The 27,668-nt window shown below is 42.0% G+C and overlaps 1 long non-coding RNA gene, 5 other non-coding genes and 1 pseudogene across 6 annotated transcripts; 1 reads left to right on the plus strand and 6 right to left on the minus strand.

Moving 5' to 3' along the window:
* Positions 1–15,564: 15,564 nt before the first annotated feature.
* On the plus strand, positions 15,565–20,391 carry LOC123158871 (receptor-like protein 2; annotated as a pseudogene).
* LOC123158873 (uncharacterized) lies at positions 18,888–24,637 on the minus strand. Its single transcript, XR_006479370.1, has 5 exons — positions 21,687–24,637; positions 21,069–21,579; positions 20,848–20,998; positions 20,139–20,317; positions 18,888–19,476 (listed from the first exon to the last, which is right to left on the minus strand). It is a non-coding gene; the product is annotated as an uncharacterized lncRNA (long non-coding RNA).
* On the minus strand, positions 23,572–23,658 carry LOC123163446 (small nucleolar RNA snoR20a). Its single transcript, XR_006481900.1, has one exon. It is a non-coding gene; the product is annotated as a small nucleolar RNA snoR20a (small nucleolar RNA).
* On the minus strand, positions 23,724–23,816 carry LOC123163366 (small nucleolar RNA R38). The gene has a single exon (XR_006481873.1). It is a non-coding gene; the product is annotated as a small nucleolar RNA R38 (small nucleolar RNA).
* Positions 24,002–24,132, minus strand: LOC123163452 (small nucleolar RNA snoR80). Its single transcript, XR_006481906.1, has one exon. It is a non-coding gene; the product is annotated as a small nucleolar RNA snoR80 (small nucleolar RNA).
* LOC123163410 (small nucleolar RNA Z157/R69/R10) lies at positions 24,224–24,320 on the minus strand. Its single transcript, XR_006481879.1, has one exon. It is a non-coding gene; the product is annotated as a small nucleolar RNA Z157/R69/R10 (small nucleolar RNA).
* On the minus strand, positions 24,413–24,507 carry LOC123163411 (small nucleolar RNA Z157/R69/R10). The gene has a single exon (XR_006481880.1). It is a non-coding gene; the product is annotated as a small nucleolar RNA Z157/R69/R10 (small nucleolar RNA).
* Positions 24,638–27,668: the final 3,031 nt, after the last annotated feature.

Raw genomic sequence — 27,668 nt, forward strand, 5'->3', positions numbered from 1 at the left:
CGCTCTAGCAATTCCTACAACATGTTCTTTACCAGCATAACAACATTGTTTTGCGATTGAGATTAAATTTTCTCGCATAACAATATTGATTTTGGGATTGAGAATTTTTTTTTCTCACACAAAACAATTTCATAGCGATTGAGATTAATTTTCTTTCGCAAAATATAAATTCATCCTGCTGAATTATCTTGCAACTTGATACAGGATCATCTCATTTAATTTGGGATCTATACAATTCAAGTTTTTCACTTGAACATCAAGTTTGCAACATTATTACTATTCGTTATAATAGTGGTGCATTTCTGTTGAGTACGATGTATTCCGGAATGTATGTATCTCCATGTCCACTACATATTGAGATTAATATGTCTATTTGCAATTGAGATTTTTAATTTCTTGCAAATAAGAATGCAAAATTCAAAGTGATTTCTTCAAATTGATGTATTGGGATCACAAGGTAGTCATTTAGATCTACTGCCTTCGCAGATTATCAATGACTACTGTTAAAGCCTATATTTTGTCATTTTGACATTATAATTGCTTTACAAAGTGCTCTCCCACGCATTTTACTAAGTCATGACATAAGGCATTACGAGTGAGTATCTACTGATTCCATCAGATTATACTCTCTAGTGCTGCGAGATCTACTCCATTTTGGAGATTATCTTCAAGGTGTCATATTTAGCAATTTGAGATTCACACTAATGGTTTCAAGATAACTTCTTGAAATACCCATTGATTTTGCTAAGTTCATTATAACATCAACCATGATGGTCTTTAATTTACTGGTTGTAAATTAATTATCTCTGGTTTACCCATAGAGGTAACATATGGCTATAGAGTTTGGGGCATTCGCCCTCAATGGCCACCACTGCCCTATCTGGGCCATGGACATCATGATCACTCTTGTGTCTCGTGGGATAATGTGTGCAATCCAGGATTCACTTCTGGTCAGGATCACATCGCTAACAGAAAAATGTTGTCTTATACATTATAAGGCATTAGATTCAGATCTCAGCATCTGGTTATTCTGTATCAGCAATTCCTGGGATACAATGAACCTCAAGGGCAAAGGTTTGAATCTTACTTCAACCTTCAATCCGACAACACCAGCTGTGACGGGACCCTATGAGCACGGAGAACGTGATGGTTGAATATGCCTCAACCGACATGTTTGGAGACTTCTTCTAGTCTCTCAATCTCCTGAGTGGTCAACATAATTTATGTCAATTTATGATGTTCTAATAAGAACATAAGTATTGTTGTCATCATATATTGTATATCACAATATATTATATCAGCACTTTGATACACATACATTTGTATGCATTCTATATATCTGACAGTGATTTTCATATTGAGAATCTTCATGTCTATATATAGATTTCTACGGGAGTCAATCCGATGAAAAATGATATGTGCCTTGTGGACATATGCACCACACTCACTCTATACTCAGGGAAGTCCAATGTTTCCACTCTCATTGAGAGAAAGGAGATATTTAAATCGCTAGACGCGATGAGGTATTTGTTGGCTCAACTCGAGTCATATTTACTATCCTTGTGGGTACTTGAGTAACGTTAGGATGCTTTATTGCTTCCCAGGTTTAACTCGTACCCTACTAAACTATGGAGGTATCCGTCAAAATAGTTTTCATAGCGAAACTTATGATGACAATAAAGAGAAATAACTTCTCTTTACCATATGCAACGGATATGGCAAGCACATTCTATGTGTATCATCTGGATTGTACTACATATACGACACAACCCGTAGCACATGTTATGTACGAGATAGTTTTCCAGAGTGTCTTGTACATGACAAAATTGGCATACTCGTCTTGGTCATCGAGACATTGGGTTGAAACAGAAACTATCAGCAATTCCAATAGTTTATGATTATTATGATGCTAAATTCTAATAATATTTGGATTTTATGTGCACTACAAGTGACACGGGGAAGCTAATTTTAAGGCTTGCACACCTTAAATTCTACGATGAACCACTCAAACTCCTTGAATGCATCAAGTCGAGGTAAGTGGCTCTTCCCAGCCATTCAGTAGACTATTCAGGTATTCCATGGTTCTAAAAGACATATCTACATGATGGTCTTAAGTGTGTGCTTTATTCACACGAAACCATTGGCTCATTATCCTGACATCGGTTTCAAGCAAATCGAATGGATAACATTGCAGAATTCTCCTTGAAGGCATTCTCTATGGCCTTTGGATTGAAGTTTAGCAATTTGTCCTAATGTCTAGACTCAAAATGGTTTGGTAGAATCATATCCAAAGAGTTAAGCTCATTTCATTATCTTTATTTTGGAATTGCAACTTACCAACTTTACGTTGGAGTCATGTAGTTTTACACGCTCATGACCAAACTGCATAATATTATTCCCCTCTGTCTTTGATACGTGGGAATCTACCAAGCATTTTCTATCTGCGGTAATTCGGTTGCATACCGATATCACCACCCGGCATACATCATTGGCCCCTCAACATATAGTTGGGATCTATGTGAGGAATAACTGTATTTCCGTCAATACCTCAAGCCCCTCACATGGGGAGTTATTCAAGGCTAGTATGCTGATTCAATGAGGAACATTTCCAGTCATTAGGAGGAGATTTCAAGTACCATAAAAATGCCAGGAATTTAGTGGAATGTTCAACACATTTCTGCCTCAAATCCACGTACTCAAAGATCTGAACCATGCGTTCAGAAGATTTGCAACACATTGCAAATAATCTGCCGAATTCATTTACTGACTATAAAGGTGACACACAATCCTACAATCCTGCAAAAGTACGCCTGAAAGAGTGGAGGTACCAGCAAAATCCACTCCACTCCTCATTCAAAGCAACAGGGGGAGATGTATGGCAGAAGTACATCAGGATTCAGCTTCTCACAAGCAAGGATACCAAGGCCTATGAATCAGTAAATGCAAGTCAACTTCACGTTGGCAGACACCTAATGGGTAGTATACACCCAGTGGACGGGAAACCTCCACCAACCCAGGTCATAGTGCACACAATGACCGGGACATCGGAATACCCAACTCAATCGCATTGGGAAATCGCGAGAAGTCACTACGGGTAACGATATTTCCATCAACTCTATATTGATATATAGATTCTGGAGAAACATATAACCGAAAGTCTACAATTGTCGACATACATTTCTCAACTAGATTGCAAAACCTTTCACATGATTCAGGTCCAAAGACCATGGCCATGGCAAAGTGTGAACAACACTCGGACTGAACTCAAGCAAAGGGTATAATCTAGGTAGAAATGATCTTGCTCAATAATGGGAAGGTATTCATAGCAATACCTACACTAATTTTCTTCTGGAAACAGAATTGAGAACAACGAGGTGGTGAGACAAAGAGCAAGTATTGTAGCACAAGGGTTCACGCAGATACCCAACTATTCTCCAGAGGTGGAATTGTTGGAAATATGCCCTAGAGGCAATAATAAAAGTATTATTATTATATTTCCTTGTTCATGATAATTGTCTTTTATTCATGCTATAATTGTATTATCCGGAAATCGTAATACACGTGTGAATACATAGACCACAATATGTCCCTAGTGAGCCTCTAGTTGACTAGCTCGTTATGATCAATAGATAGTCATGGTTTCCTGGCTATGGACATTGGATGTCGTTGATAACGGGATCACATCATTAGGAGAATGATGTGATGGACAAGACCCAATCATAAGACTAGCACAAAAGATCGTGTAGTTCATTTGCTAGAGCTTTGCCAATGTCAAGTATCTCTTCCTTTGACCATGAGATCGTGTAACTCCTGGATACCGTAGGAGTGCTTTGGGTGTATCAAACGTCACAACGTAACTGGGTGACTATAAAGGTGCACTACAGGTATCTCCGAAAGTATCTATTGTTTTATGCGGATCGAGACTGGGATTTGTCACTCCGTGTAAACGGAGAGGTATCTCTGGGCCCACTCGGTAGGACATCATCATATGCGCAATGTGACCAAGGAGTTGATCACGGGATGATGTGTTACGGAACGAGTAAAGTGACTTGCCGGTAATGAGATTGAACAAGGTATTGGATACCGACGATCGAATCTCGGGCAAGTAACATACCGATAGACAAAGGGAATTGTATACGGGATCGATTGAGTCCTTGACATCGTGGTTCATCCGATGAGATCATCGTGGAACATGTGGGAGCCATCATGGGTATCCAGATCCCGCTGTTAGTTATTGACCGGAGAACGTCTCGGTCATGTCTGCATGTCTCCCGAACCCGTAGGGTCTACACACTTAAGGTTCGATGACGCTAGGGTTATAAAGGAAGCTTGTATGTGGTTACCGAATGTTTTTCGGAGTCCCGGATGAGATCCCGGACGTCACGAGGAGTTCCAGAATGGTCCGGAGGTAAAGATTTATATATAGGAAGTCCTGTTTCGGCCATCGGGACATGTTTCGGGGTCATCGGTATTGTACCGGGACCACCGGAAGGGTCCCGGGGGCCCACCGGGTGGGGCCACCTGCCCCGGGGGGCCACATGGGCTGTAGGGGGTGCGCCTTGGCCTACATGGGCCAAGGGCACCAGCCCCTAGAGGCCCATGCGCCAAGATAAAGGAAAAAGGGAAGAGTCCTAAAGGGGGAAGGCACCTCCGAGGTGCCTTGGGGAGGATGGACTCCTCCCCCATCCTTAGCCGCACCCTTTCTTGGAGTAGGGGGCAAGGCTGCGCCTCCCCCCTCTCCCCTGCCCCTATATATAGTGGAGGGAAGGGAGGGCATCCATACCTGAGCCCTTGGCGCCTCCCTCCCTCCCGTGACACCTCCTCCTCTCCCGTAGGTGCTTGGCGAAGCCCTGCAGGATTACCACGCTCCTCCATCATCACCACGCCGTTGTGCTGCTGCTGGATGGAGTCTTCCTCAACCTCTCCCTCTCTCCTTGCTGGATCAAGGCGTGGGAGACGTCACCGGGCTGTACATGTGTTGAACGCGGAGGTGCCGTCCGTTCGGCACTTGATCATCGGTGATTTGAATCACGACGAGTACGACTCCATCAACCCCGTTCACTTGAACGCTTCCGCTTAGCGATCTACAAGGGTATGTAGATGCAAACTCTCCTCTCTTTCTACTCGTTGCTGGTCTCTCCATAGATAGATCTTGGTGTTTCGTAGGAAAAATTTTGAATTTCTGCTACGTTCCCCAACAGTGGTATCAGAGCTAGGTCTATTGCGTAGATTCTTTGCACGAGTAGAACACAAAGTAGTTGTGGGCGTTGATGTTGTTCAATATGCTTACCGTTACTAGTCCAATCTTGTTTCGACGGTATTGTGGGATGAAGCGGCCCGGACCGACCTTACACGTACTCTTACGTGAGACAGGTTCCACCGATTGACATGCACTTGGTGCATAAGGTGGCTAGCGGGTGCCAGTCTCTCCCACTTTAGTCGGAACGGATTCGATGAAAAGGGTCCTTATGAAGGGTAAATAGCAATTGGCACATCACGTTGTGGTTTTGCGTAGGTAAGAAACGTTCTTGCTAGAAACCCATAGCAGCCACGTAAAACATGCAAACAACAATTAGAGGACGTCTAACTTGTTTTTGTAGGGTATGCTATGTGATGTGATATGGCCAAAAGGATGTGATGAATGATATATGTGATGTATGAGATTGATCATGTTCTTGTAATAGGATTCACGACTTGCATGTCGATGAGTATGACAACCGGCTGGAGCCATAGGAGTTGTCTTTATTTATTGTATGACCTGCGTGTCATTGAAGAACGCCATGTAAACTACTTTACTTTATTGCTAAACGCGTTAGTCATAGAAGTAGAAGTAGTCGTTGGCGTGACAACTTCATGAAGACACGATGATGGAGATCATGATGATGGAGATCATGGTGTCAAGCCGGTGACAAGATGATCATGGAGCCCCGAAGATGAAGATCAAAGGAGCTATATGATATTGGCCATATCATGTCACTACTCTATTTGATTGCATGTGATGTTTATCATGTTTATGCATCTTGTTTGCTTAGAACGACGGTAGTAAATAAGATGATCCCTTACAAAATTTCAAGAAGTGTTCTCCCCTAACTGTGCACCGTTGCTACAGTTTGTCGCTTCTAAGCACCACGTGATGATCGGGTGTGATGGATTCTTACGTTCACATACAACGGGTGTAAGACAGTTTTACACAGCGAAAACACTTAGGGTTAACTTGACGAGCCTAGCATGTGCAGACATGGCCTCGGAACACGGAGACCGAAAGGTCGAGCATGAGTCATATAGTAGATACGATCAACATGAAGATGTTCACCGACGTTAACTAGTCCGTCTCACGTGATGATCGGACACGGGCTAGTTGACTCGGATCATGTAATCACTTAGATGACTAGAGGGATGTCTATCTGAGTGGGAGTTCATAAGATGAACTTAATTATCCTGAACATAGTCAAAAAGTTTTTGCAAATTATGTCGTAGCTCGCGCTATAGTTCTACTGTTTTAGATATGTTCCTAGAGAAATTATAGTTGAAAGTTGATAGTAGCGATTATGCGATCAGTAGAAAGCTTATGTCCTTAATGCACTGCTTAGTGTGCTGAACCCCAAACGTCGTTTGTGGATGTTGCGAACATCGGACATACACGTTTTGATAACTACGTGATAGTTCAGTTAAATGGTTTAAGTAGAGGCACCAAAGACGTTTTCGAAACGTCGCGGAACATATGAGATGTTTCGAGGGCTGAAATTGGGATTTCAGGCTCGTGCCCACGTCAAGAGGTATGAGACCTCCGGCGATTTTCTTAGCCTGCAAACTAAGGGAGAAAAGCTCAATCATTGAGCTTGTGCTCAGATTGTCTGAGTGCAACAATCACTTGAATCAAGTGGGAGTTAATCTTCCAGATGAGATAGTGATGTTTCCCCAAAGTCATTGCCACCGAGCTGCTAGAGCTTCGTGATGAACTATAACATATCAGGGATAAATAAGATGATCCTTGAGGTATTCACGATGTCTGACACCGCGAAAGTAGAAATCAAGAAGGAGCATCAATTGTTGATGGTTGGTGAAACCACTAGTTTCAAGAAGGGCAAGGGAACAAAGGGATACTTCATGAAACGGCAAATCAGCTGCTGCACCAATGAAGAAACCCGAGGTTGAACCCAAACCCGAGACTAAGTGCTTCTGTAATAAGGGGAACAACCACTGGAGCAAGATTACCCTAGATACTTGGTAGATGAGAAGGCTGGCAAGGTCGATAGAAGTATATTGGATATACATTATGTTAATGTGTACTTTACTAGTACTCCTAGTAGCACCAGGGTATTGGATACCGGTTCGGTTGCTAAGTGTTAGTAACTCGAAATAAAAGCTACGGAATAAAACGGAGACTAGCTAAAGGTGAGCTGACGATACGTGTTGGAAGTGTTTCCAAGTTTGATGTGATCTAACATCGCACGCTCCCTCTACCACCGAGATTGGTGTTTGCGTTGAGCATAGACATGATTGGATTATGTCTATCGCAATACGGTTATTCATTTAAGGAGAATAATGGTTACTCTGTTTATTTGAATAATACCTTCAATGGTCTTACACCTAAAATGAATGGTTTATTGAATCTCGATCATAGTGATACACATTTTTATGCCAAAAGATATAAGATAGTAATGATAGTACCACTTACTTGTGGCACTGCCATGTAAGTCATAATGGTATAAAACGCATGAAGAAGCTCCATGTTGATGGATCTTTGGACTCACTCGTTTTGAAAAGTTTGAGACATGCGAACCATGCCTATTGGTGTATATGCATGAAGAAACTCCATGCAAATGGATCGTTTGGACTCACTTGATTTTGAATCACTTGAGATTTGCAAATCATACCACATGGACAAGATGACTGAAAAGCCTCACTTTCAGTAAAATGGAACAAGATAGCAACTTGTTGAAAGCAACACATTTTGATGTGTGCAGTCCAATAAGTGCTGAGGCATGCAGTGAATATCGTTATGTTCTTACTTCACAGATGATTCGAGTAGATGTTGAGAATATTTACTTAATGAAACACAAGTCTGAATTATTGAATGGTTCAAGTAATTTCAGAGTGAAGTAGAAGATCATTGTGACAAGAGGATAAAATGTCTATGATACGATCATAGAGATGAATATCTGAGTTACGAGTTTTGGCACACAATTAAGACATTGTGGAAAATGTTTCACAATTAATACCGCCTGGAACACCATAGTGTGATGGTGTGTCCGAACATCATAGTTGCACCCTATTGGATATGGTGCGTACCATGATGTCTCTTATCGAATTACCACTATCGTTCATGGGTTAGGCATTAGAGACAACCACATTCACTTTAAATAGGGCACCGCGTAATTCCGTTGAGATGACACCGTATGAATTATGGTTTAGAGAAACCTAAGTTGTCGTTTCTTAAAAGTTTGGGGCTGCGACGCTTATATGAAAAAGTTTCAGGTTGATAAGCTCGAACCCAAAGCGGATAAAATGCATCTTCATAGGAAACCCAAAACAGTTGGGTATACCTCCTAATTCAGATCCGAAAGCAATATGAATTGTTTCTAGAATCGGGTCCTTTCTCGAGGAAAAGTTTCTCTCGAAAGAATTGAGTGGGAGGATGGTGGAGACTTGATGAGGTTATTGAACCGTCTCTTCAACTAGTGTGTGGCAGGGCACAGGAAGTTGTTCCTGTGGCACCTACACCAATTGAAGTGGAAGCTTATGATATTGATCATGAAACTTCGGATCAAGTCACTACCGAACCTCGTAGGACGACAAGGACACGTACTACTTCGGAGTGGTAAAGTGATCCTGTCTTGGAAGTCATGTTGCTGGACAACAATGAACCTACGAACTATGGAGAAGCGATGGTGGGCCCGGATTCCGATAAATGGCTCGAGGCCATAAAATCCGAGAACGGATCCATGGACTTTGGTGGACTTGCCCGATGATCGGCAAGCCATTAAGATAAATGGATCTTTAAGAAGAAGACGGACGTGGATGGTAATGTCACCGTCCATGAAGCTCGACTTGTGGCGAAGTGTTTTTCACAAGTTCAAGGAGTTGACTACGATGAGATTTTCTCATTCGTAGCGATGCTTAAAGTCCGTCGGATTCATGTTAGCATTAGCTGTATTTATGAAATCTGGCAGATGGATATCAAAACGAGTTTCCTTACCAGTTTTCGTGAGGAAAGTTTGTATGTAATACAATCAGAAAGTTTTTTGTCGATCCTAAGGATGCTAAAAGGTATGCTAGCTCCAGCGATCCTTTTAAGGACTGGAGTAAGCATCTCGGAGTTGGAATGTACGCTTTGATGAGATGATCAAAGATTTTGGATTTATACAAAGTTTAATAAGAAACTTGTATTTCCAAAGAAGTGAGTGGGAGCACTATAGAATTTCTGATGAGTATATGTTGTTGACATATTGTTGATCAGAAATGACGTAGAATTTCTGGAAAGCATATAGGGTTATTTTGAAAGTGTTTTTCAATGGAAAGCCTGGATTAAGCTACTTGAACATTGAGCATCAAGATCTATAAGGATAGATCAAAATGCTTAATAATACTTTCAAATGAGCACATACCTTGACATGATCTTGAAGGTGTTCAAGATGGACCAGTCAAAGAAGGAGTTCTTGCCTGAGTTGTAAGGTACGAAGTTAAGACTTAAAGCTCGACCACGGCAGAATAGAGAGAAAGGACGAAGGTCGTCCCCTATGCTTAAGACGTAGGCTCTTCATATGCTATGATGTGTACCGCACCTGAAGTGTGCCTTGCCATGAGTCAGTCAAGGGGTACAAGAGTGATCCAAGAATGACTCACAGACAGCGGTCAAAGTTATCCTTAGTAACTAGTGGACTAAGGAATTTTCTCGATTATGGAGGTGGTAAAAGAGTTCGTCGTAAAGGTTACGTCGATGCAAGCTTAACACCTATTCGGATAGCTCTAAGTAGAGATACCGGATACATATAATGGAGCAACAATTTAGAATAGCTCCAAGTAGAACAGTTATTTGGAATAGCTCCAAATAGAGCGTGGTAGCTGCATCTAGGAGATGACATAGAGATTTGTAAAGCACACACGGATCTGAAAGGTTCAGACCCGTTGACTAAAACCTCTCTCACAAGCAACATGATCAAACATAAAACTCATTGAGTGTTAATCACATAGTGATGTGAACTAGACTACTGACTCTAGTAAACTCTTGGGTATTAGTCACATGGCGATGTGACCTGTGAGTGTTAATCACATGACGATGTGAACTAGATTATTGACTCTAGTGCAAGTGGGAGACTGTTGGAAATATGCCCTAGAGGCAATAATAAAAGTATTATTATTATATTTCCTTGTTCATGATAATTGTCTTTTATTCATGCTATAATTGTATTATCCGGAAATCGTAATACACGTGTGAATACATAGACCACAATATGTCCCTAGTGAGCCTCTAGTTGACTAGCTCGTTATGATCAATAGATAGTCATGGTTTCCTGGCTATGGACATTGGATGTCGTTGATAACGGGATCACATCATTAGGAGAATGATGTGATGGACAAGACCCAATCATAAGACTAGCACAAAAGATCGTGTAGTTCATTTGCTAGAGCTTTGCCAATGTCAAGTATCTCTTCCTTTGACCATGAGATCGTGTAACTCCTGGATACCGTAGGAGTGCTTTGGGTGTATCAAACGTCACAACGTAACTGGGTGACTATAAAGGTGCACTACAGGTATCTCCGAAAGTATCTATTGTTTTATGCGGATCGAGACTGGGATTTGTCACTCCGTGTAAACGGAGAGGTATCTCTGGGCCCACTCGGTAGGACATCATCATATGCGCAATGTGACCAAGGAGTTGATCACGGGATGATGTGTTACGGAACGAGTAAAGTGACTTGCTGGTAACGAGATTGAACAAGGTATTGGATACCGACGATCGAATCTCGGGCAAGTAACATACCGATAGACAAAGGGAATTGTATACGGGATCGATTGAGTCCTTGACATCGTGGTTCATCCGATGAGATCATCGTGGAACATGTGGGAGCCATCATGGGTATCCAGATCCCGCTGTTGGTTATTGACCGGAGAACATCTCGGTCATGTCTGCATGTCTCCCGAACCCGTAGGGTCTACACACTTAAGGTTCGATGACGCTAGGGTTATAAAGGAAGCTTGTATGTGGTTACCGAATGTTGTTCGGAGTCCCGGATGAGATCCCGGACGTCACGAGGAGTTCCGGAATGGTCCGGAGGTAAAGATTTATATATAGGAAGTCCTGTTTCGGCCATCGGGACAAGTTTCGGGGTCATCGGTATTGTACCGGGACCACCGGAAGGGTCCCGGAGGCCCACCGGGTGGGGCCACCTGCCCCGGGGGGCCACATGGGCTGTAGGGGGTGCGCCTTGGCCTACATGGGCCAAGGGCACCAGCCCCTAGAGGCCCATGCGCCAAGATAAAGGAAAAAGGGAAGAGTCCTAAAGGGGGAAGGCACCTCCGAGGTGCCTTGGGGAGGATGGACTCCTCCCCATCCTTAGCCGCACCCTTTTCTTGGAGTAGGGGGCAAGGCTGCGCCTCCCCCCTCTCCCCTGCCCCTATATATAGTGGAGGGAAGGGAGGGCATCCATACCTGAGCCCTTGGCGCCTCCCTCCCTCCCGTGACACCTCCTCCTCTCCCGTAGGTGCTTGGCGAAGCCCTGCAGGATTACCACGCTCCTCCATCATCACCACGCCGTTGTGCTGCTGCTGGATGGAGTCTTCCTCAACCTCTCCCTCTCTCCTTGCTGGATCAAGGCGTGGGAGACGTCACCGGGCTGTACGTGTGTTGAACGCGGAGGTGCCGTCCGTTCGGCACTTGATCATCGGTGATTTGAATCACGACGAGTACGACTCCATCAACCCCGTTCACTTGAACGCTTCCGCTTAGCGATCTACAAGGGTATGTAGATGCAAACTCTCCTCTCTTTCTACTCGTTGCTGGTCTCTCCATAGATAGATCTTGGTGTTTCATAGGAAAAATTTTGAATTTCTGCTACGTTCCCCAACAGGAATCTCATTCCGATAACTTATATCATTGGCAGTTCAAAATCATTTATCGCTGCGGTTGATAGATGTAGTGATCACATGTCCATGTGAATCACTAGATTCAGACATACATGATTGATTTCCAACGGAATCCCAATTCTGAATCGAAATACAAAATGCAACATACATTGTGTAAAATCAGTAAGCCATCATACGGCTTATTGTTGTCGGTACATATGGTACAACCGATGTAGTGAGATCCTTGTACACAAGTATTACTCCTACAATGATGATTATCCATGTGTTGTGTGTCTGCAATGATGACACATGTAATCATCTAAGTGACGGACTTCAAAATGAAGGATTTGGGAACCAAAATAACGTTTGTTATTACAACTTGAGCACCTTCGTTCATACATTATGGTATACTATGTTGTCTATATCCAAAATATATTGGAGAAATTCATTGTGGACAAATCTTATCCGTCCATAACTCTCATGCTAGTTCATTCTCTAGACATAGAGAAAGATCTATTTTAGATCAAGAGATGATGGAAATGAGATATTGGGACTCAACGTTCCATATGCCATTGGATCGACCAAACACAATTGGTTGGTAATCAAGAATATCTTTCGATATCTCCAAGGCGTGAAACATCTTGTCCTGGTTTTTCAGTTTTGGAGAAATCTGAACACCAATATCATTGGATACATCGATCAGATCCCCACTATGTCAAATCATAGACAAGTTTAGTGTTCCTACTAGGTAAGGATGGCAATGGGTCGGGTTTGGACCGGGTTGAATAATATCTAATTCATATCCATATCCATGAAGATAGTCTTTGCTAAACCATGAAAATATCCATGGATGAAAAATTGTGTCCATGTCCAAACCCGTCGGATATCCATACCCACTGGATATCCATTGGGTCCTCTCAAGACATATAAATAAGACATAATACAATGTTAACATAAGCTCTTCCAATCTTTAGCTCATGGCAGGCTAGGCCTCACTTACGGTAAACAACAACTTATGGTAAATCAACGCCCACTAACAACCAAATATCATTTAGAAATTTTTTTCCTAATAGATGAGAATGACGAGTCATTTAATAAGGAGATAAAAATAAGAGAATGGGTGTTGGAGTATGTTATGGATGGGATTGAATGTCAACTATTAAAAGTTACGACGGGAATTGTGCAATTTATTTTGCATGTTTTAGATAACAAAATGTAAAATTGCAGCAGGACATGTGACTGTGGGGTAGGGATAGCATATTTTTGCCCAATAAGTCATACTATCTGGTCGGGTTTGGATATATCCACGGGTACAAGATTATATCAATGTCCTACCCACGAGCAATCGGGTCGGTTTTGGGCACCGCCCATGGACACAAAAGCATATCCAAACCCTATCCATTCGGGTCGGATATCCATGGGTATCCATGTCCATGGATAAAATTGTCATCCTTACTACTAGGTGTGGTAGCCCTCTCATGAAGAGTCTTCGGAATAGACCTCATGGCTACATTCACCAACCATTATCTCAACGATAATGTTTCTTGTGTTGCCCGGATGCAAACAGGTTACATAATAAGCAATATCACTATATTGCATATTTTGCAAGTCAAATCATGCGACTGATTTGTTCAGCGGGTCTCTACCAACTTCTATGTTTTGGTATGTGACAGCTTCAAATTTTTGCAAGAATTAGGGGGAGTATCTTCCTGAATTGTTCCTGTTCAATGCATCATATTATACTCTTTTTCCCTTCATGAAGGTTTTTAATGAGGTAATATCAACATGAGATCATATGTCATACTTACTGTTTTCCCCACCGGGGTTTTTAGGAAAGTATATACGACATATTTATTGTCCTCTAAACTCTATGGGTTTTCTTGTATTGAGTTAAAAGAGACAATAACCATTATATATGTTGCATCATTTTCTCCTTATTTTTTCCACTGGGTTTGAAGGAGTTTTAGCAACATATGGAACACCTATCTCCTTATATTTTTCCCACAGGGTTTTTGAAGGAGCTTCTCAAGATGATGATACTTACACTAACAAGCATGGATTAGGGGGAGTGTTAGGATTTAATTAATCCTATTAATCCCTGCTTTTTCTAACCGAGGCGATTGCCTCACATCCCTTCAGTCGCACCCCTTCAGGGGCTATATATATGTATAATCCCATCATCAATGAGAACAAGAGTTTACTTTTACATCATGGTGTTTGTCTCTAGTTTCTCACTCGATCTCAATTCTAAACAAATTAATTGGTCTTGTTTACTTGCATGAGTTGTCTCACGAATGTGTATATTACTCCCTCCCTAGTGATCTAAACACTCTTATATTTCTTTACGGAGGAAGTAGCTTCGAGTCGGACAGAAGAGACTTCCAACACTATTAAAGGCACAACTTACATCAGAGCCAACCAAATAAACCAGCCTTTCTATGTTATATATGAAGCTCCTTTGTGCAAGCATTTTTACCCTTTGCTTTACTACTGAAGAGCATGAAAATGATACCATCTGAAAATTAGATCAGAAACTGTTACACCCCAAAGAAATATATACAATTCTTACCACTGACTGTTCAGCTAAACTGGCAAGCAAGTAGCCTGATTCCATTCTATCACAATCATTACCTAAAAAGGCTTTCGCCCCGTTTTATATTATAAAGCAAATATCACAATCATTTACCGGAGACGACCGTTAGCCACCCATGCTCAGGACGCTCGAGCACCAGCTGGGCATACCCATGCCACGCCTTTCTCGATCACTTGGCCGTCCGTGTTGCCGTGGACCCACCGACGACTCTGACAACCGGGGCTCAAGCAAAACGATACCGCTGGGGAAACTGCATTCAGATTATCTGTTGCAAAGCGAGAATATTGGTTAAACATGCGGTTTAATGAAAATAATGATGATATATCTGGGTAAAATGCAAACTCGCGCATCTACGCTGATCGATGACAAATACTCGTACAGTTGCAGAGACTACAAAGGAATTGAAGTGCAGCTATAAATACAGTAAAGATCATCAAAACAAGATACTACAAAACTATTCGACTAAACCTTCAATCCCCAAATCACAACCGGATTCTGTTCGACAGACCAGTCCACATAAGCATCACACAAGTGGCCATTCAGCCTGCCAGAGTCTGCCACTACTATACGTCAATCCTAACACACTTCCAATGGTAACTACAAATGATATCCCGGTCCAAGGTCCATGATAAGGCACATGTGGAGGCGTATTTACTGCCTGCATTAGAGATGAGCTCAACAGCTTAGCCGCAGCTGGGCTTATAAACCAGTGTGGGCACGTCTCGCCAAGCCAGGTGGGACTAAACTTCCCCTGCCCCGCGGCTGTGCCACCGCCGGCCCTTTAGTCCCGGTTGGTGGCTCCAACAGGGACAAAAGGCCCCCCTTATAATATGCTAATAAATATAACAAGTTTTATATATAAACGTACAACAATCAATAGTTTTTAATAGGTTGTCTAGTGTAAGCAAGTAGGTGTTGCAAAGTAGCTATGGAATCATAGTAAGCACCATACATAGCATGTAGAATAGAAACTAAAAATGATAGTAATGGATTCTTATAAGACATTTATAGAGGTAGATAACCCCCATTTGAAAAAACAATGCTAAAGGTGGCTCTTTGTTTCCCTATGCCTCCCATGATGACATGCTCAAACTGGTTCCCCTTGAAGCGAAACAAGAAAGGAACATTGTACCATCAAGTTCTTCATATATCTTTAGTGGGTGATATTACATTTCAGTTTGATTTTGGCACGAAGAAGATAGGGACTGGATACTACGATTTATGCTTGATGACAATGATGAATCTGAGATGTATGTGGTCAGTCCTCCCATACATTGCGTACAGTGGTATTCAAAGCCTTGTCGCAAGCCAACAAATAAACTGTGTAGTTTGATGGGCATATGTTGCAGGCCAACAAATAAACTGTGTAGTTCGATGGGCATATGTTGCAGGCCTATCAAACCCCAATGTAAAATAATCAATTCTACATGTGACTCTTTGTTTCCCTATGCATCCCATGCCTACGGGATCAAAGTGGTTCTCCCTTGAAAAGAAACAAGGAGAGAACAGCGTACCACCAACTATTCTACTTAGTTTTAGTGGTGTTCGAGTTTTGAACAAAGAAGAGAGACCTATAGAATGAGACTGATGCCTTGATGGTGAATGAAAAGTCTAAGAGCTATATAGTCCGAGTGCTCTTTTACATTTCCTATGATTCATTCAAACACATAGTACTTGTTGTAGACAACGGCGGTTGGATGGATGATAAAGCTTACTTCATTGCTACCCGCTACCAACACAAATAATAGTCTTTCTCTTTCACATGGTCTAAATATAAAATTTGGCATGTTGAAAAAACAAATCAATGTTAGAAGAAATAATATTGACACGATTTTAAAAAATAAATTTGCTAACATACATGAATTAAATTTGTCATGGTCTAATTTTTTTTCACATGGTGTAAATATGAATTTGCCATGGTCATAGTGTAAAATTTTCCATGTTCAAAAAGGATTTTTTTTCATGGTTAGATAAAAAAATTGACACATTTTATAAAATATAAATTGCCATCATACATGAAGTAAATATCCATGGTCTAAAAATAAATTGCCATCATATTCAGCAAGAAGAGATGTTTAGTGAAGTGCTAGTGGGAAGTGGTTAGATTTGTTTAGTGAAGCCGGCAAGCAAAGTGATGTCAGGTCAAGTAAGCTATGGCATGTTTTAAAAATTCAGGCAAGGACTAAGTCAAACGATGACTACACAATCTACAAATCATTTTATTTATTTACCCTTTAAAAAATCATTTTATTTATTTTTTGTAAGGAAGGTATTCAGGAAGGTTGGGCGACTTGTTAGTAGATTATAACAGTTAAACATCAGTGTTAACTAGGAAGCTGCCTGGTGGGCTGGGGGCAGTTGTGTAAAATCCTATTTTCTTGACCCAAATTTCTTTGTGGCGACTACAATACAAGGGATAGACAAAATGGGAGCACGATCTGCTTCCTTATTTACCCCCAATCCTCGTCCTCCTTGACGATTAGACCTCTATTGATGCTTTATATCCAGTGAGAGGACATCATAAGCTTTTGGCTCCCATGCTAGCTTCACCAAAATATACCATGAAGAAACTTCAGCTGCACAGCAAAACATACAGCAAGGTATTGCAGATGCATTACCTTGGCGTTGCTCTTGTGTTGATGGTCTTCTGCTTGCTCTCTCCTTCCAGTTCCTGCACGGAGCAAGAGAAGAACTCCCTTCTCCGGTTCCTTGCCGAGCTCTCTCAAGACGGTGGCCTATCCTCGTCATGGCGGAATGGCACGGATTGCTGCAAGTGGGAAGGGGTCGCCTGCAAGCAAGACAGGATGGTCAGACATGTCTCGCTGCCTTCGAAGGGCCTCAAGGGGCACATCTCACGGTCCCTTGGCGCCCTCACCGGGCTGCAGCACCTCGATCTCTCTGAAAACTTGCTGTCCGGTGGCCTGCCCCGGGAATTATTGTCTTCCAGCAGCATCGTCTTCCTCGATGTCAGCCTTAACCAGCTCAACGGAACACTCCGTCAGCTGTCATCTTCACCACCTGCCAGGCCTATACAGTTGCAGGTACTAAACATCTCAAGCAACTTATTTGCAGGACAGTTTCCATCCGCCACATGGAAAGCAATGGAGAATCTGATGGCACTCAATGCCAGCAACAACAACTTTATTGGGCGGGTACCAGCTCAATTCTGTAACAGCTCACCATCCCTCGCTGTGCTCGATCTGTGTTTCAACAAATTTAGCGGCAGCATCCCCCCAGGACTTGGTGATTGCTCCAAGCTGAGAGAGCTCAAGGCCGGGCATAACAACCTCAGTGGAACGCTCCCAGATGAACTCTTCAATGCAACCTCGTTGGAATACCTGTCTTTGCAAAACAATGATTTACATGGAGTTCTTGATACTGCAAACATGGTCAGCCTCAGAAATCTCGTAACCCTTGATCTTGGAGGGAACCGATTCAGTGGCAAGATACCAGATTATATAGGCCTGTTCAAGAGACTGGAGAATCTCCATTTGAACGACAACAATATGTCAGGGGAGCTGCCATATGCCCTCAGCAACTGCACAAATCTCATAACAGTTGACCTGAAGAGAAACAAACTTAGTGGAGAACTTACCAATGTCAATTTCTCCAATCTTCCAAAACTAAAAACTTTAGATCTAGATTCCAACAACTTATCCGGCACAGTTCCAGAAAGCATATACTCGTGCAGTAATCTGACAGCGCTGCGGCTATCTACCAACAACTTACACGGGCAGCTCTCGTCCAGAATAGGTAATCTGAAGCATCTGTCCTTCTTGTCACTTGGCAAAAACAATTTCACAAACATCACAAATGCACTTCAGATCCTTAAGAGCAGCAAGAACCTGAGCACACTGTTTATTGGGCACAACTTTAGGGGAGAGATCCTCCCACAGGATGAGACAATTGATGGATTTGGAAATCTTCAGGTTCTCGATATACAAGGTTGCCAATTTTCCGGCAGAATACCTGTATGGATATCAAGGGCTGCAAACTTGCAGGTGTTACTTTTATGTGGCAATCGTCTCACTGGACCAATACCAGGCTGGATCAACTCTCTAAGTCATCTCTTTTATATGGATGTGTCAACCAACAGACTAACAGGACAAATCCCGTTAACCTTGATGGAGATGCCAATGCTAAAATCAACTGAGAACATAACTCATATGAACCCAAGGGTCTTTGATCTGACAGTTACCAATGGCCCATCACTTGAATACCGTACCATTACATCTTTCCCAGCAGTGTTGAATCTAAGGAACAACTGCTTGACAGGTGTAATTCCCCCGCAGATTGGACAGCTCAAAGCGCTTGTTGTTCTTGATTTCAGTTTTAATAAGCTATCCGGGCAGATTCCACATTCGGTTTGCAACCTCACAAACTTACAGGTGCTAGACCTGTCCAGTAACAATCTCGCAGGTGCTATCCCAGTTGCATTGAATGCCCTGCACTTCCTTTCGGCGTTCAGCATTTCAAACAATAACCTAGAAGGGCCTATTCCATCTGGAGGCCAGTTTGATACATTTCAGAATTCTAGTTTCGACAGGAACCCAAAGCTGTGTGGCTCTGCTCTCACTCAAAAATGCAATTCAGCAGAAGCACATCAACCCATCATTCCGTCCGCAAAACAAGCTGACTACAAGGTGGCCTTTGTGATTGCATTCGGTGCATTCTTCGGTGTAGGGGTGTTGTATGATCAGTTAGTCTTGTCAAGGTATTTTGGCAAGTCCTACTTCGCCTCACATATTGGTTCAACGCGTTGATATTAGGCTGCTACTCAAGGTTTAGCAACACGTCCAACAAACAAAAGCTTATCCTGTAGGTGTGAGCAAAAAAATATTCTAGGGTGAAGAGTGATATCATTCTATGGAGATGTAAAAGTATGCAACAATGTATAATGACTTGAACTAGAATATGCACTCTTTATTCTTTATGTATTAATAGCTTTAATTTCATCATTTGCTTTGCTTCCTGGACAATAAATGTTGCATTGAGGCATGGAGAATTTCAGGGTGCACTAGTAAGCGTGCACGTGGAATGGATGTCTTTGCGGAAAGACAATCTTTGCTCGTAGAATCATTCCGTGTCATTCTTCAGTTTAAACTGGTGTAATATCTATGATGCATTATCTACATCACATTTTCTTTCAAATGCACTATCTATGTCCCACTGGGTAATCTATAATTAATTGAATTATGGCTGCTCACTTAGTCACCTCAAATTGAAATACATCCAATGTGCTTTTTACCAATAAAGAAGACATGTTGAAACCAAAAAGAATGACACTCATGTCAGCTTTAAATTCGCACAAGATAAAATGGAAAAGGGGAGCAGAGCATCTCCAGTAATCTGTTTGTTGGTAAATTTATCATATCACTAACCAATAACGCATTGTACAACTATTCCAGTAGAGTGTATTTAGTTTATCCAGTGGGTGATGAGAGTCTGAGAGAATGTACAAGGTTGCTCTCATTTTACCTTGGAGCTTGTACATGGGTTATTGATTCATCCACATACAACCGCTCTCTCTCCTCATTTTCACAGACAAGCTTGAATTTTATTGGTGCCGACAACATGACTCATTGGTGAAGATGTGCCATGGTCAAGCCGGTTCTGTTCTGAATCCATAGTCCACTCTTCTCCCTACGTTCCTAAGTCTGAAACATCAAACATAAGGCATCGTTTATATTGCCAAAAATAAAAAAGGGAAATAGGTGAAGATGATACATAAGGAAAATTCTTAAGGAACCTTAAACTTCTGGTTTCCTCTTCACGTACAAGAAGGCAAGAATAAATCTATATGATTGGTAGTTTAGTACTTAAGCACAAATCTCCATCTTAAAAATAAAATATCATAGTTCATTCATATCTGATCTGAAACACAATGATGCCTACGGTCCGCCCCCACGGCTAAATGACTATGCAACAATGAAGACTCGTAGAATGGACCCAAAACACAAGTATACGATCCTCCATTCGTGGACACAAAAATGCCTAAAAGGAAGCAAATTTATGACTTTCACCCAAACACAGATTTTCATTAATACTCACGACAACTCAATGATGAAAATTTAGGAGGTAAAATAGAAGCTGAAGGCGTGATCAAAACCCAAAATAGATGACAATATAATCAATAACACTTCAATGATGCATTAACTAAGAAACTGCTCCTGGAAGCAAACCATACCTCAAGATAAAGATGAATGTTCTGGTACTTGGATTCAAGAAGATGAATACTTAAATTGGAAGCACTTGCAAAACCTCCTTCAGTGTCCTCTTCGTGCCATTACATAGCACGGCTCTCAATTTTATTAGCCCAACATTACTGCTAAAGTTGGCTGCATAACATGCAAAGAAATCAGGAAAAAAGAAAAGGAATAGGTAGCCTATATGACAAGTACGCCTTACATTATATAGAGAGAATGTCCTGAGCTTGTGAGGCATATACTGTCTTTTAACAGTCAGAAGACCACCAGGATCAAGGTTGAGTTGAAAAACAGCACACACTTCGGTACCTCCAGGGCTCCAGGACCAGGTCAATATCCCAATGCACTAGGGAAGTTCTACTACAAATCCAAGATGTGTTTCCAACTTGCTCAAATAGGCTGTTACTTATCTTTGGACCTGGATATCATGTACTAGTATTTGAAACAGACCAAAAGTCCAATCAAGAATTTGGAACGTGAACAATATTGACTAATGGGCAGTTACATAAGGATCAAGTTTCAGAGAATCAGAGACCAACAACTTTCTGATTGACATCTCGGTCGCACAATTTAACTTACCCGCACTATCAGGTTGTGTGATCCTTTTGCTTGCAAACTAAATCTATGGTGCTTCAGATAGCCTGAGGATTTGAACCGAAGGTAGAAGAGCGTTCAACCATTGGAGGTAAAATAGTTGTGACATTTTCTCTTCCCTGTAAATAAGTTTCAGAGATTCTTTCCATGTTATTATCTAACTTTGGATGCTAAAATCTGAATGTGTCATTGTAGAACTGCAATCATTGACTGACTGCAAACTTACACTTGGTTGAACACTTGAACTGTTGTTTTTTCAGCTGACGCCCAAGCTGTCCTTGTCGCTGCAGCTCAAGCTCCAGGCCTTCCTGCTCTGGTTGTCCGTCGGCTTCCTGATGCATGTCGGTGTGCTGCTGATCAGGTTTTCGAGCAACGTGAAGAGCGCCAAGGCCGTAAACAAACAATTAAGCAGTGCACATTTCAACTTACTGGACATCAATCTTTAGGCAGATAAATTTAAGGGTTGGATGCTCTTAATTTATTCATTTGCAAGAAAAATGATAATGCAAGGCACATCATTTTATTGTACAATGAGCTGTCCAAAAGCACCTAAGTTTCAGTGTACAATCAGAATTGCCAAGAATACAACAATATAGGTTTGTGATTTTTTATATTTGAGTTTTTTCTATTGTATCATATTATTTTCTAGAACTAATATAGAATTGGTATAGTTTATGATTGATGATTGGTAGTGGTACTTAGTATCCACCAATACTGTTAGTCGATCTGAGACTACTTACAACCATTTGCTACAAACTATGTACTGAAGGATATTGATCAAGAGCTAGCTAAACCATTCACATATGGAGTGAAAATCAAGAATTACCAGGTAATCGGTCGAAGCACACACCCGAATAAAATTTGAAGCACGTCACTGAGAAAAATACTAACAAAACAAAGCTAGATGCAAGACCTCCGGCGGCAACATGCTTGAAGGAGCATTAGCGCCCACTAATTGTGGAGATGACAATGTGAGGCACCAGACTAAGGGGAAAGGTAGCGGGGCACCAGACTAAGGGGAAAGGTAGCGGGGCGGCGTCAGTGGCATGGTACAGCGGTGGAGCGTGGTGGTAATTAGAGCAATTTAGACCATAGATCGCCTTGTTGGATGAGATGATTTGGTGTGCTATGTAACCTTAGCCATAACGAAAGTGTCCCAGAATTTTCCCAGAGGAATATATTTCCAATGGTGAGATTTCAGAAGGCGACTCATGCTGCTCTCAGAAACATTGGGTTAATCAAAGCGCATGCCATGCTCTGACCAGATGCAACTTATGTTTTTATCAGCTCTGTTGCTAATGTTCTTACTAACTTATTCATGCATTAGAATTTTCCCAGAGGAATATGTTTCCAATGGTGAGATTTCAGATGGCGACTCATGCTACTCTTCAGAAACATTGGGGTTAATCAAAGCGGGATCTAGACTCCCTGAACAGTTAATACAAAATTTTGGTTTCAAGGGATTAATTCAGACCTAGCCAATACCAACTAAATGAAGAACCAAATTACTCCATGCGCACCAAAGTTACTCAGGATAAACACAACCCTGCATTACTAAGGCCCTCCATCATTTAAATTGATTAATAGCCAGGAAACAACTGATCTGAGTTGTAACACCTAATTGAGTGCTTAGAACAGCAACAGCATGTAGTAACTGGGCTGATTCTGAGCAGAAACTCACATAGTGCAGGTCTGATTACCCATGTGGTGTATTGTCCGTCAAAAAAGTGACCTACTGACGTAAGTTGATATGCATAATATGTAGAACATTGCTGTATCAGAACCAACTCTCAATAGCTGTATCCCGCAGAGATCTGGATTTACAAGTTTTCCAATATATGTAATTTCAACAAATGACCAATACAATGTTGGAACACTCTGAACAGATATAAATTCCAATCATATCCTTGCAAATTACAATACAAATAGATGGAACAAAATCAGACTACAGTTCATGTAAACAAAATGACAATTCCTATTTTCCTTGTCCAGCGCCAAATACAAATGCCTATGATACCTTCAGTAGAAAGGCCCCTGCAAGCACAAACATCAGAAGCAAAAACAGAAAAATAGAAAAACATTAGTGATGAACCAGTGTAGTGATCAAGGTGGCCTCAGACCGTCCTAGTTCGAAAGTGTCGTCATTGCACAGACAATCTATGTTGCCTGTTCTGCAACCAATACTAATCATCACCGGCCAAGATCAACTTTCACACTTGCAAAAACCAAAGTACAGGAAATAAAAGTCAAGCAATGCAGAGTAAATTGTGTCAGATTCAAAGTATTCTCAGCACCCTTCCGAGGAAGTAAGACAGGGATAACTGTATTTTTACTTGTGATCTCATCATCCACATCCAAACTGAACAGATCAAAAACAATAAAAAGACACAAAAAGGAGTTGTGTGGAATCTATCAGATCTTCCTATCAATGTGAAAGAACTGACATGGTCGCCACGGTGGACGATTTCCCTTTCGTAGTTTCGCATCATTTAGATCCCAAAAACACAAATACAAACATATAAGAAAGTAATACAAGTTCGGTAATATATGAGGCGTTTCCAGGATAAGCTGGCACTGAGAACGCCACCAATCAGGATATCACCACACATGAATCGCTTCTAGCGTCCGAGCCATTACCCCGTGAGGAACACAAATCATCCCCCGGAATAGGTAATGGACACGCGCATCAACTAAATTAAACCAAGAAAAAATCAGCAAAAAATCGATCTAAGATACAGGTTAAAGGCGTCGGTTTTGGGGGATCTGGGAGCTCAGACAGCCAAGGGGTTGTCTTCAAAAGCGCTGCTGAAGAGGCAGCATCAGAAACTCTAGTCCACATAGATGTCATCACCGCTACTCGAACACCCCACAACCAGCCAAAGATGCAAGCAGAGAAGAACACGGATGGGAAAGAAAGCAAGAAGAAGAACCGACGTATCGATGGTGTGTGATCTGGGAGCTCAGACAGCCAAGGGGTTGTCTGCAGATGCCGCTGAAGAGGCGGCGTCAGAAACTCTAGTCCACAAATTTGTCATCACCGCTGCAAAACTCTCATCAGCCATCGAAGGGAGCACGAACAAGAAGCAAATCCAAACGAAAACCGGAAGAGCGATGTGGATCGGGGGAGGGAGGAGAGAGGGGATGGAGCCGCAGGTGGATGATTCGTTGTGGGTTGGGATTATGGAGGCGGCGTTGATGGGGATTTATAGGTGCAGCAGAAGTTTCTAGGGTTTGGGGGATTTCCTCGGTTGCAAATGGGCCGGGCCGATGCATTGGTCCGCTGGGCTGCCGCACTACGTGTGGGGGGCTTGACTAGACTCAAAACAAATCCTCAAAAAAAAAAACTAGACTCAAAACAAAACAAAAAATAGACACATCTCTTTGCCTCAAAATTTTCTTAAAAAATATATATTTGCCTAAAAAACAAATATTGGGTGCATGGCTAACTCTTTTTTTTCTCTGCTCTAACGACTCTTTGTTATCTTGCACTTTTTTACCTTTCCGTAAAAAGAGGGTGTTATCTTATACACTCCCTGAACTAGAGGAGGATCGGAGCTTGCAAGACTGACTCGAAAAAGAAATGTCGTCATCCATCTGAACACGGCCCTCGCAAGGACTAAAACCCTACCTATCTATTAGCTGGAGTCAATGCACCAGGAATCATTTCCCTAACATCGGCCGCCGAAATGGCTGGCGGAGGGGGGGCAAATCCACGGGTTCATTGGTGGAGATCGAGGGAGAAAGGTTTTCCCTAGTCGCCTTCGGGGGGGGGGGGGGGGGGGTCAACTTCTAAGAAAATTCTCCCAAAAATTCTGTTACCATGCATAATTTTTCTTTAAGACTCATATAAGACTTATTGTTAAATTTTGCAAAGCTAACTAAACTAGTTCAAAAATGTTGCACCAAAAAAAGTAAAAGCATTACAAATCTTGGCCACAACAATGTTTGTTCGGGCACACATAATTTGGCTATTGTTGTACTAGTCAATTGCCTTTCGCCTATACAATATTTTGTTCTTAAGAAGTGGCACAAGAAAATTTTCTATCCCATATGCACATAATTTTACAAAAAAATATGACCGTCTTCCATATGAAGGCATTTAAATTCATCATTGATTGCGCCATCACGAAATTCATCGACAATGCCTTCACATTCCTCTTGGTTCTCCCTTGAGGTTTATAGAATTTTGAATTCTAATCATTTGAGTCATCAATGAAAACAAAAATATTTTTATTAAAAAAACACATCAAATCTAATGGTTGATTCTCCAAAGGACCAAGAGGATGTGCAAATGAAATCCATGATCACCTACTCTACAAATTATATTCCTTAAATATGCTTCTAAATAACATGTTTTATATATAAACATACAACAATCAATAGTTTTAATAGGTTATCTAGTGTAAGCAAGTAGGTGTTGCAAAGTAGCATATGGAATCATAGTAAGCGCCAAACTGAGCTTGTTGAGTAGAAACAAAAAGATGCTAGTAATGGATTATTATTAGACATTTATAGAGGTAGATAACCCCCATCTGGAAAAACAACGCTACATGTGGCACATTGTTTCCCTATGCCTCCCACGACGGCATGCTCGAACTGGTTCCCCTTGAAGAGGAAAAAAAGGAAAGAACATTGTACCATCAAGTTCTTCATATATCTTTAGTGTACGGTATTACATTTCAGTTTGATTTTGGCACGAGGAAGATAGGGACTGCATACTACGATTTATGCTTGATGACAATGATGAGTCTGAGACCTGTGTAGTCAGTCCTCCTATACATTGTGTACAATGGTGGTCAAACCCTTGTTGCAAGCCAACAAAAAAACTGTGTAGTTCCATGAGCACGTGCTGCAGGAGTATGGATTCCACATGTAAAATAATCAATCCTACATGTGACTCTCTGTTTCCCTATGCCTCCCATGACTACGGGATCAAAGTGGTTCTCTCGTGAAAAGAAACAATGAGAGAACAACGCACCATCAAGTATTATACTTAGTTTTAAGTGGTGTTCGAGTATTGATACAAAGAAGAGATAGGCTATATAGCCCGAGTGCTCTTTTACGTTTCTTACTATGCATTCAAACCCATAGTACTTGTTGTAGACAACAACGGTTGGATGAATGATAAAGCTTACTTCATTGCCACCCGCTACCAATACAAATAGTAGCTTTTCTCTCTGTTTGTGTTGAGAAATGCACAGAAGAATGCCATGTACTCATCCTTTTTTTTCAAAAAGCAGAATAATTCCTCGCCTCTGCATCAAGTGATGCACACAACCATCTTTATTAAATTAGTCAACAACGTCTGATGAAAACAGGTATATGGATCAATTCAAGGCCACCTTCCCAATGATCTATGTCGCGACACCTACTAGCTTTATGATGTGCCCTCGCCATGTACCAACACACATCATCTAATCCGGTGGCCTCGCCAAGCCGCGAGGAGCCGAGATCATCAACCGGTCTGGCAGACTTTCAACGTGCACTGCATGCGCATGATCCAAAGTCCGTCCGCCATCTTTCGTTGTTCCAACCTTAGGAGAGATCCACGCATTGACCTTGCTAGGTCCAACTGTCGTCGATGCGACCACGACGCCAGACAACGCTATCATCCTACATGCGTCCATCAACACACGTCCATCGCCAAGACACGCAGCGCCACGGTGTTGAAACTCACTGTCCTCGACACGGTAGATGTCACACCGCACCACGTCCCGATTCAGATCGCCACCAACACCAACCCAATGGTGTCCATTAGACAGCTATCTCTCAGGGCAGAGCCTTCAAGAAGGGAATGATGCCAGAGACGCCATCGCTGCCCACCGTGATTAAGATTTTTCACCAGGAGGCAAATGACATGATGGAGGTGGAAGCAGATCTGACGAACGTCTCCATGGATAAAAAACAGCGCCCACAGGCATCGCCACCATCATGCCCGAGCAAGTCCGGCTAGGGATCTCTCCTGATCTGAATTCCCATCTATATCGAAGACCGGCAAGTCCGTACGGAGGAGTACACCGAGCAAGGAAGAGTGAAGGCGCACGATCCAGATCAGGAACCACCAGGTGAACACGACCATCGGTCACACGACTACACTGTAGAGCGAGGCGGATACGCCGGACAGATCAGTCGTCTTCGATCCAGGTGTCCACCAGCACCGAGCACGGCCCTGCCGCCGACCACATGGACCTCCTCGTAGCCCCCGTCC

Source organism: Triticum aestivum, chromosome 7B (assembly GCF_018294505.1).
Source record: "Triticum aestivum cultivar Chinese Spring chromosome 7B, IWGSC CS RefSeq v2.1, whole genome shotgun sequence".
Classification (NCBI taxonomy): domain Eukaryota; kingdom Viridiplantae; phylum Streptophyta; class Magnoliopsida; order Poales; family Poaceae; genus Triticum; species Triticum aestivum.